The sequence below is a fragment of the Rhinoderma darwinii genome, chromosome 1 (assembly GCF_050947455.1).
Source record: "Rhinoderma darwinii isolate aRhiDar2 chromosome 1, aRhiDar2.hap1, whole genome shotgun sequence".
In the NCBI taxonomy this organism is placed as follows: Eukaryota; Metazoa; Chordata; class Amphibia; order Anura; family Rhinodermatidae; genus Rhinoderma; species Rhinoderma darwinii.
The window spans coordinates 518,759,069-518,769,957 of record NC_134687.1 but is presented as its reverse complement, the minus strand read 5'-3'; the positions used below and the strand labels follow the sequence as shown (position 1 = coordinate 518,769,957).

The 10,889-nt window shown below is 44.2% G+C and overlaps 1 protein-coding gene across 2 annotated transcripts in view; it reads left to right on the top strand.

Moving 5' to 3' along the window:
• Positions 1-2,075: 2,075 nt before the first annotated feature.
• The window catches only part of APC (APC regulator of Wnt signaling pathway), a 152,618-nt gene continuing 143,804 nt past the window's right edge, over positions 2,076-10,889 (top strand). For both annotated transcript variants that reach the window (XM_075836694.1, XM_075836687.1), the window contains exon 1: positions 2,076-2,165. The gene's annotated coding sequence lies outside the window, so the exon portion shown is untranslated. The remainder of the gene's footprint in view (positions 2,166-10,889) is intronic.

Sequence of the window (10,889 nt, the reverse complement as noted above, 5' to 3'; positions counted from 1 at the left end):
AAATAGGTTGTGTGTACCCAGCCTTAGGGTAAGTTCACACGGCAGCATCCATTACGGCTGAAATCATGGAGCTGTTTTTCTATGGAGTCAATGGAAAACGGCTCCAATTACGTCCCAAGAGGTGACATGCACTTCTTTGACGCGGGCGTCTTTTTTACGCGCCGTCTTTTGACAGCGGCACGTAAAAAAAATGACCGTTGGCACAGAACATCGTAAAGCCCATTCAAATGAATGGGCAGATGTTTCCCAGCGCATTGGAGTCGTATTTTCGGACGTAATTCGAGGTTAAAACGCCCGAATTACGTCCGTAAATAGGGTGAGTGAACCCAGCCTTATTGTATTGACCCGCAGAATAAAGTAAGGCCTCATGCACACGACCGTAAAAACTCCCGTTATTACGACCCGTAATAACGGGCTCATAGACTTCTATTGGCGACGGGTGCCTTCCCGTTTTCTTACGGGAAGGTGCTCGTGCCGTTGAAAAAGATAGAACATGTCCTATTTCAGGCCGTAATAACGGCACGGACAGTCCATAGAAGTCAATGGAGCTCTCGTAATGACGGGTGGCTACATGTGTGCACCCGTCATTACGGCAGCGTTGCTAAGCAACGTCAGTAAATAGTCACTGTCCAGGGAGCTGAAAGAGTTAACTGATCGGCAGTAACTCTTTCAGCACCCTGGACAGTGACTACCGATCAGAATAAACCTGTAAAAAATAAAAATAAAAGACGTTCATACTTACCGAGAACTTCCTGCTTCCTCCAGTCCGGTCTCCCGCCCGTTGCCTTGGTGACGCGTCCCTCTCGACATCCGGCCCGACGTCCTGGATGACGTTTCAGGCCATGTGACCGCTGCAGCCAATCACAGGTCAATCACAGGCTGCAGCGGTCACATGGACTGCCGCGTCATCCAGGGATGTCGGGCTGGATGTGAAGAGAGGGACGCGTCACCAAGACAACGGCCGGGTAAGTATGAATTTCTTTAACTTTTATTACAGAAAGGGCTGTCCCTTCTCTCTATCCTGCACTGATAGAGAGAAGGGGCTGCCGATTAGTGCAGTGCTATTTTGCCGCCAAAAACGTGCCCGTAAATACGGGTGACACCGGACCCATATTTACGGGCACGGGTTCGTAAATACTGGTGCAAAACGGGTGGAATACGTGCGACACCGGACCCGTATTTACGCCAGTATTTACGGGTGGGAAAAAATACGGTCGTGTGCATGAGGCCTTATCATGTTGTTTTTACCACAGAGTGAATGCTGTAATGAAAGAATTTCTGTGTTGTTTTTTCCATTCCTTCTCTCAGACTTGTTTTCTTTTTTGTAAAGTTTCGCAGCAGATTAAATGGTACATTGAATGGTGTCATTAAAAATTGTCCAGCAAAAAACAAGCCCTCATACGCTATGTCAATGAAAAAAATAAAAACTACTTTTGGAAGGCGGGAAGAAACTAAAAATGGCTGCATCGGTAGGGGGTCAAGACTGTGGTTCCCCCATAATCTTGCCACTTTAGAGCAGCAGAAAGTCACACGACATACATTACCATGCCTACCTCCGGGATTGCGATAGCGGGTAATAGCCTATAGCGCGATCCCAGGAAAAGGCGGTCAGCGCTGAATATGGCAACGTCTAAAGCGACAGTCACACCATATACTCGGCTATATAATTGAATGTGTATGCGGACGCACTGAGATGTCCCTTCACCTGACTGATCATACATTTTGTAGCAGATGGCACTGATGACTAAAAAGGCCATTGGCACAAACCAATTTAGAACAATATGGTTAAAAATCTGTGTGTAAACCCAGCCTATGAGGCATACCAGGCCCCCCAATAAAACGAGAGAACCAGTTCGTGAACAACCATTCTATAGAAACTAGTGGACCCCAATAAGAGGGCCTCCAGAATACAGCCAGTGTCCTCTCGCGAGATTACCCGACCTACAAACGAGAGGGAACGCGAACTGTAGCCCTCCCGTGTTTATAGCCTGTGTGGGCGGAGTCCGTGTAGGGGCGTGCTAGCTAGTCTGCTCCCTGTAGCGGCACTATAGGGCTGGCTTCAGAAAACGACTTCACACCAATCAGAGCATGCGTGTTACTGCTCGTTGTGTCTCTCAGATAAGATGGCGGCGCTGCCTTCTCGGTTGGAGGAGTAAATAAAAAGGGTGAGTGAAAGGAAACATATGGTTAATGTGTGAGTGGTGCGAAGTGGGAATAAAGTGCGCGCGTATGACTTTGTTATATAGTAGACCCTGGTGTGTGGCAGTAGTACGGAGCAAGGATGACACAAACACGAGGTGTGCACCTAAAAGGCTTAAAATGGAGAGGAAGTACTGAGGTGCTAAGCGGCCATGGGGCGCACATGCCAGCAGCCGTGGGTATGTTGTGGTTTGGGCTACTCATGTTTGTGCCTTTAGCATGCTGGGTAATTTGTAGACTGACTGCTGATACATTTTATAGGGGTTATATGGCTTCCTTTTCATAGTGTGCCCCCCCCCCCCATAAGACATGTTGGCATTGTAGCCAGAGGTCTTCCTGCTGGGTGCCCCAATCAGCTGTTCTGCTGGGAAACAAAGCATGTCAATGGCCCTGTTGGCATTTGATGACTTTTTTGTGGCAAGAGCTGCGCTGGACAGGGCACTTGTCTTTAGCGAGTGGATATAAGCGGTGTACAGTGCTTCTATCTAAATATCAGGAGCCCTCACCCATTTATAAAAGGGCACTAGGCTTCTACCCCGTCCATTCAATAGTCCTCATCTGCCCGTTAGGTTGTTGATGTTTAGACGAGGACTCCCATTGCTGTTCAGCGCTAGGTGTGGATGCCCACGTAGTGTATTTAAAGGGTTGGCATAAGGATCAGCAGTGCCATTGCAGGGTAGGTATTGGGCACTATATGGAGGTGACTAGTTCCAGGCTGGGGTATTGGGCACTATATGGAGGTGACTAGTTCCTGGCTGGGGTATTGGGCACTATATGGAGGTGACTAGTTCCTGGCTGGGGTATTGGGCACTATATGGAGGTGACTAGTTCCTGGCTGGGGTATTGGGCACTATATGGAGGTGACTAGTTCCTGGCTGGGGTATTGGGTACTATATGGTGGTGACTAGTTCCTGGCTGGGGTATTGGGCACTATATGGAGGTGACTAGTTCCTGGCTGGGGTATTGGGCACTATATGGAGGTGACTAGTTCCTGGCTGGGGTATTGGGTACTATATGGTGGTGACTAGTTCCTGGCTGGGGTATTGGGCACTATATGGAGGTGACTAGTTCCTGGCTGGGGTATTGGGTACTATATGGTGGTGACTAGTTCCTGGCTGGGGTATTGGGCACTATATGGAGGTGACTAGTTCCTGGCTGGGGTATTGGGCACTATATGGAGGTGACTAGTTCCTGGCTGGGGTATTGGGCACTATATGGAGGTGACTAGTTCCTGGCTGGGGTATTGGGACCTATATGGTGGTGACTAGTTCCTGGCTGGGGTATTGGGCACTATATGGAGGTGACTAGTTCCTGGCTGGGGTATTGGGTACTATATGGTGGTGACTAGTTCCTGGCTGGGGTATTGGGCACTATATGGAGGTGACTAGTTCCTGGCTGGGGTATTGGGACCTATATGGAGGTGACTAGTTCCTGGCTGGGGTATTGGACACTATATGGAGGTGACTAGTTCCTGGCTGGGGTATTGGGCACTATATGGAGGTGACTAGTTCCTGGCTGGGGTATTGGGACCTATATGGAGGTGACTAGTTCCTGGCTGGGGTATTGGACACTATATGGAGGTGACTAGTTCCTGGCAGGTGTATTGGACATGCTGGGTTCAGATTGTGTTTAGCTCAAGAAAATATGGGCCCAGATTCCAATGTGCGTTTTGGTCAGATCTACGGACAGTTACACGTTGTTACATTGGTAATTTTACGGTGCAGAACTTGTTCATGATAAATTGTTGGTTAACTTGCTTGTTTATTCTAAATCCGGTTACTTCTAAGCATTTATTGCAGATGTCTTCTATAAGGATTGCTTTTGGCTTGATGTATGAGACTGTTTCTTTATAGTGGAGTGGCGTTCTCTAGGAATATTTAGACCGCTCATAAACCACTGAACGCCGTATGTAATCTAATGTTCTCACTGACCTCAGACTGTTGCTGTGAGGGGCCGTGTTTGTATACATGTCCTGATCTATGGATACGTCCATGTGGACAGCGCAGCCTATATGGACGAGCTTGCAGCGTATGTGTAAACAATAGATCACCAGCAGCTGCGTTCTCTGATAGTACACTAAGGCCTCATGCACACGAACGTAGTGTTTTTTTGGTCCGCAAATTCCAGGACCGTGTTCCGTGAAATGTTATCCGCAGTTCATCCGTATGTAATCCGCAGTTCATCCGTATGTAATCCGCAAAATGCGGATGAAAAAAAAAAAGCCTAGGTAAAACAGGATGACGACAGAACTCATTCCCGCTCGTCGCCTAGCAACACTTCCGCAAATCCGCAAACTGCGGATGACACACGGAGGTGTATCCGCAATTTCCACGGGCCCATTGACTTCTATTGGCATGTCCGCATCGAATTTGCGGCCCGTAATAAGACATGTCCTGAGTTTCTGCGGCACGGATGTGCGGACATGCGGAGACCCGTGAAAACACGGATAGTGTGTATGGGCCCATAGAAATGAATGGGTCCGCAATTCTCCCGTGGATTTGCGGGGGAATTGCGGACGCAAAAACACGGTCGTGTGCATGAGGCCTTACCCTTGTGATCTTCATTGGTTACAGTCTGTATGTATGAGCTATTCATAATGTATTCGTTAAGCGGGTGCCATAATAGCCTATAGGTGACTGGTAGGTATCCGTCAACCATAGGCTATTATGGCACCAGTCACCCATGTGCTATTGTGGACCTTGTTTAACAGATTCACATGAAAAGCTCAATCGCTTATCACTTTTTCTCAGGATTTATTAGATCACAGATTTGACATAAATCCACAAAAAAAAACCTGTCATTCTCTATCCATTGCATGTCGTAGTACTGAGGTAATCTTCCCTTTTCTCTCAGGCTGGCTCTATACTGCAGCACATAGAATGTCTATAGGTGTAAAATACATACCAGTGTGCTGCTGTATTGGGTCTATTCACATGGTTCCCTATGTGTAGTTTTTCGTGCCTTGGAGGTAAAAACCTCCAAATAAAAAAAGAGTGCAAAAAACAGTTATGGACCAAGCATGCAGTGGTCTGACAACTTCACTTTTTTTTTAGGGCATGGGCAAACACATAGTTGTGATGTTGAAAAGTATGTAACATCTGCCCATGAAGACTGCGTGTGAGGTTCTACAGCTGTTAGGCCTAGTTCACATGGAGTTTTTTTTTATTGACGGGCAGAAGAAAAACAACTGGTTGCAAGGATGTACTTATCCTTATAAAAAGGCTGGAATCACTACATCACAGGCAAGAATAAAGTTTGGACCATAAACTTTACAGGTTGTGAAATCCTATGGCTCATCAGTAAAACACACCTAAAATGAACCACTTGCATTTAATAGTCCTTTACAACTAAGGGCTCATTCAGATGAGCGTGTATTACGGCCGTCACACGGACTCATGTATTTCAATGGGGCCGTTCGCACGACCGTTGTTTCAATGTAATGTGTGAAGGGTCCGTGAAAAAATAAGACATGTCCTATTTTTTGCGCTTCCTGCATCTCTCCATAGACTCTAGTCTATGGGGATCCGTGATAACCGTCCGGCACGGGTGCACCTGGGACGTGGATATCTGAGGTTGGCCACATTCGTGTGAATGTAGCCTTTAGCCGAGATCTACAGATCTGCTACCCTCAATGTTTGCTGTTCAAGTCTCCTTATACAATTACTTAGATCTAGGCCTCATGCACACGACCGTAGCCATGTGCACGGCGGTGATTTTCGGGTCGGCCGGCAGCGGAGTGTCACCCGCGAGCCGCCCGCAAATTGCGGGACATTCACATGGCCGCGTCCATTATTTCCTATGAGCCTGGAACGCAGAACACGGCCGTAATAAGACATGTCCGTTCTTTCTGTGGTCCAGGCTCCTGGGCCATGCACGGACCGTGGAAACCACAGTCGTGTGCATGGCCCCATAGAAATGAACGGGGCCGCAATTTTGTGGATTTTCGGGGGAATTGCGGCCGCAAAAGCACGTTCGTGTGCATGAGGCCTTAAAGGTGGTTTAACACCGGCAGATTTCTGCCGTTAAACGAGTGCCGATATTTAGCTCTGTTTACATGGAGCAGTCATTGTACTGTATGTGGACGAATGAGATAGCTTTTCCCTATACAGTTTGCATTATTGTTGCCAGATGTGCTGCCGACAATGTACATTTGTTTTTTAGTTCCGATCTAAAATGCAATCAGCTGACACTTGAGGGTTTCCTTGTTTGTCGGCTGATTTCTTTGACCTTTTAAGGGTGTACTCGCAGTGCGGTTTTGCTGCGTCTTTTAACTTAAAGAGGCTCTGTCACCAGATTTTGCAACCCCTATCTGCTATTGCAGCAGATCGGCGCTGCAATGTAGATTACAGTAACGTTTTTATTTTTAAAAAACGAGCATTTTTGGCCAAGTTATGACAATTTTTGTAGTTATGCAAATGAGGCTTGCAAAAGTCCAAGTGGGCGTGTATTATGTGCGTACATCGGGGCGTTTTTAATACTTTTACTAGCTGGGCGTTCTGATGAGAAGTATCATCCACTTCTCTTCACAACGCCCAGCTTCTGGCAGTGCAGATCTGTGACGTCACTCACAGGTCCTGCGTCGTGTCAGACGAGCGAGGACACCGGCACCAGAGGCTACAGTTGATTCTGCAGCAGCATCAGCGTTTGCATGTAAGTAGCTACATCGACTTACCTGCAAACGCCGATGCTGCTGCAGAATCATCTGTAGCCTCTGGTGCCGATGTGTCCTCGCTCGTCTGACACGATGCAGGACCTGTGAGTGACGTCACAGCGTGATCTCTCGAACACACTGTGTCTGCACTGCCAGAAGCTGGGCGTTCTGTTCTGTCTTCAGTGACGGCAATCATTAGTGCATTGCTGGTCGCATCACATAATGCGGACTATGCACGCACACGCTTGTCAGGACTCTGGAGCGGGGCAATGGCTGTATTACACATCCGCAGCCCCGCTCTAACTACGTTCCTGTGTTTGTATACTAAGGACGAAGCAGATTTTTCAAATCTGACATGTGTCCCTTTATGTGGTAATAACTCCGGAATGCTTTTGCCTATCCAAGTGATTCTGAGATTGTTTTCTCGTGACATATTGTACTTTATGTTAGGGAAAAAATTTGGTTGATAAATTCAATATTTATTTGTAGAAAACACCAAGATTTAGAGGAAATTAGCAAAAATGTGCATTTTTCTAAATTTAAATGTATCTACTTGTAAAACAGATAGTAATACCACACAAAATACTTACTAGTTTGTTTCCCATAGGTCTACTTTATGTTTGCATCATTTTTTGAACATTCTTTTATTTTTCTAGGATGTTACAAAGCTTAGAACTTTAGCAGCGATTTCTCATATTTTAAAGAAAATTTCAAAAGCCTATTTTTTCAGGGACCAGTTCAGTTCTGAAGTGGCTTTGAGGGCCTTATATATTAAAGTTCCCATAAATCACCCCATTTTGAAAACTCACAGTATTCAAAGCGGCATTCAGAAAGTGTTTTAACCCTTTAGATGTTTCACAGGAATTAAAGCAAAGTAGAGGTGAAATTTACAAATGTAAGTTTTTGTTTTTTTCTCAAATTCATTTGTAAGAATTTTTTTCTGTACCACAGAAGGTTTTACCCAAGAAAATGCAACTCCATATTTATTGCCCAGATTATGCAGTTTTTAGGAATATCCCACATGTGGTCCTAGTGCGATAATGGACTGAAACACAGGCCTCAGAAGCAAAAAAGCACCTAGTGGATTTTGGGGCCTCCTTTTTTTTTTTTTTTTTGAATATATTTTAGGCACCATGTCAGGTTTGAATAGGTCTTGTGGTACCAAAACAGTAAAGACCCCCAAAAGTGACCCCATTATGGAAACTATACCCCTCAAGGAATTTATCTATGGGTATAGTTAGCATTTTGAACCCACAGTTTTTTGTTTTTTTTAATTTATTTGAATTAGTATGTGAAGATGAAAATCTACTTTTTTTGTGAAAAAACGTAAAAATTTTACATTTTTACAAGGAATAAAGTAGAAAAAACACCCCAACATATGTAAAGCAATTTCTTACGATTATATCAATACCCCATATGTGGTAATAAACTGCTGTTTGGACCCACAGCAAAGCTCAGAAGAGAAGGTTACACCATTTGGATTTCAGATTTTGCTGGAATAGTTTTAAGTGCCGTGTCGCGTTTGCAATGCACTGGAGGGATGAAAACCTTGGAAACCCCCAATAGTGACCCCATTTTGGAAGCTACACCCCTCAAGGAATTTTTCTAGGGGTAAAGTTAGCATTTTGACCCGACAGTTGTTTTGCTGAAGTCATTGGAATTAGTCTGTAAAGGTAAAAATCTACTTTTTTTTTCTGTAAGAACGTAGACTTTTTTAAATTTTTACAAGGAATAAAGGAGAAAAAGCACCCCAACATTTGTAAAACAATTTCTCCCAATTACGTAAATACCCCATATGTGGTAATAAACTGCTGTTTGGACCCACACCGGGGCTTAGAAGGGAAGGAGCACCATTTGGCTTTTGGAGCTCAAATTTAGCTGGAATAGTTTTTGGGTGTCATGTCGAATTTGCAAAGCCACAGAGACCGAAACAGTGGAAGCCCCCCAAAAGTAACCTCATTTTGGAAACTACACCACTTAAGGAATCTCTAGGGGTATAGTGAGCATTTAGGCCCCACACGTCTTTTGCAGAATTTATTAGAATTAGGCCGTGAAAATTAATATCAACATTATTTCCACTAAAATGTTGAATTTTTTTCAATTTCACAAAGGATAAAGGAGAAAATGCACCCAACATTTGTAAAGCAATTTCTCCAGAGTACGGCTATACCCCACGTGTGGTCATAAATGTTTTTTCATTAGAAAGTAATTAACCCTTTCCGGACTGAGCCATGTTTTTCTTTTTCGTTTTTCCGAGAGCCACAACTTTTTTATTTTTCCATCAATAGAGCGGTGTGAGGGCTTATTTTTTGCGGGACGAGCTGTAGATTTTATTGGTACCATTTTTTTGGTACATAAGACTTTTTGAGCACTTTTTATTACATTTTTTGTTAGACCGAAGGTGACCAAAAAACTGCGATTTTTGCCATTTAAAATTCTTATTTTTCACGGCGTTTACCGTGCGAGTTCAATAATGGTATATTGTAATAGCTTGGACTTTTACGGACACGGCAATACCAATTTTGTGTTTTTTTTTTTTTGTTTTTTTTTACATTACTTTAGAGAAAAAATGTGAAAAGGGTTTCTTTTTGGACTTTAAATATTTATTTAATTTTTTCCACTAATAACTATTTACTTTTGTTTTTGCATATTTTATTAGTCCCCCCTAGGAGACTTGAACCAGCAATCGTTAGATCGCTGGTAGAATATACTGCAATACTAATGTATTGCAGTATATTGTCATTTTTACAGGCTCCTGTAACTGCACGATTCTGTCCGTTAGTCCCGGGTGTCAGCTGTAATACACAGCTGACACCCGCAGCGTATGGCGCGGGCTCAGCGCGTGAGACGCTCCACACATCACCCCCCCACACCACGACATGCTATTAAGTCGTGGTGCGCAAAAGGTTTAATGCGCAGCGGATGATGCAGAGTGAAAATTACAATTTTCCACTGATGTGCCATTTTAGTGCACTATATGTTGTGCCCAGTTTGTGCCACAAATACCACAAATAAAATATTAACCGGGTTCTCCTGGGTATGGCGATGCCATATGTATATAGATTTTTTATGTTTTGCAGCGTTTACGCAAGAAAATAACTTATTTAGAAAATTTATTTTTTGTGTCACCATATTCCGAGAGTCATAACTTTTTTATTTTTCAGTCAAAAAAGCTGTGTAAGGGTTTGTTTTTTTGCGGGACGGGTTGTAGTTTGTATCGGTACTATTTTGGCGTACATGCGACTTTTTGATCACTTTTTATTGTATATTTTGGGAGGTGTGGTGACCAAAAAAATAGTGATTCTGGCATTGTTTTTCGTTTATTTTTTTTGCGGTGTTCACCGTGCGGGAAAAATATTATAGTTTTATAATTGGGGTCGTCACCGACGCGGTGATATCAGATATGTGTACTTTTTTTTTTACGTATTCATTTTTTTCCCTATAATAAAAGACTTTTATTATAGAAAAAAAAAAAAGCAGTTCTTGTTTGTCACTCAACTTTTATTTTTACACTTTTTTTTTAAAACATTTTTATTATATATATATATTTTTTTTAAACTTTTTTCACTTGTCCCACTAGGGGACACTTAGACTTGCAGCTCTGATCGCTGCTGTGTTCTAACTGTCATTGTGACGTAACAGTCACACTGACAGGAAGCCTAGGAGGACCAGCAGAGGCTGGTCCTCATAGGCTTCTGTACATGGCAGCCTGGAAGCCATTGTCTGGCTTCCGGTTGCCATGGGTACCATCGCCAGCCCCCGTGATTTCACATGGGGGCTGCCGATCGGCGCTAAACACCTTAATTGTGGCGTTCAAATCGAACGCCGCAATTAAGGGGTTAACTACCGAAATCCGCGGCGATGGGCCGCTGATCAGCAACGGGGAATGCTGGGCAGACACCCTGCACAGTTAACCGCCACTGCGGTGTATCGCCGCGTGGCGGTTAACTGTCAAAGCACAGACGTAACTGCACGTCAATGTGCGCGAACTTACTGCACACATTGACGTGCGGTTACGTCAAGGTGCGGGAAGGGGTTA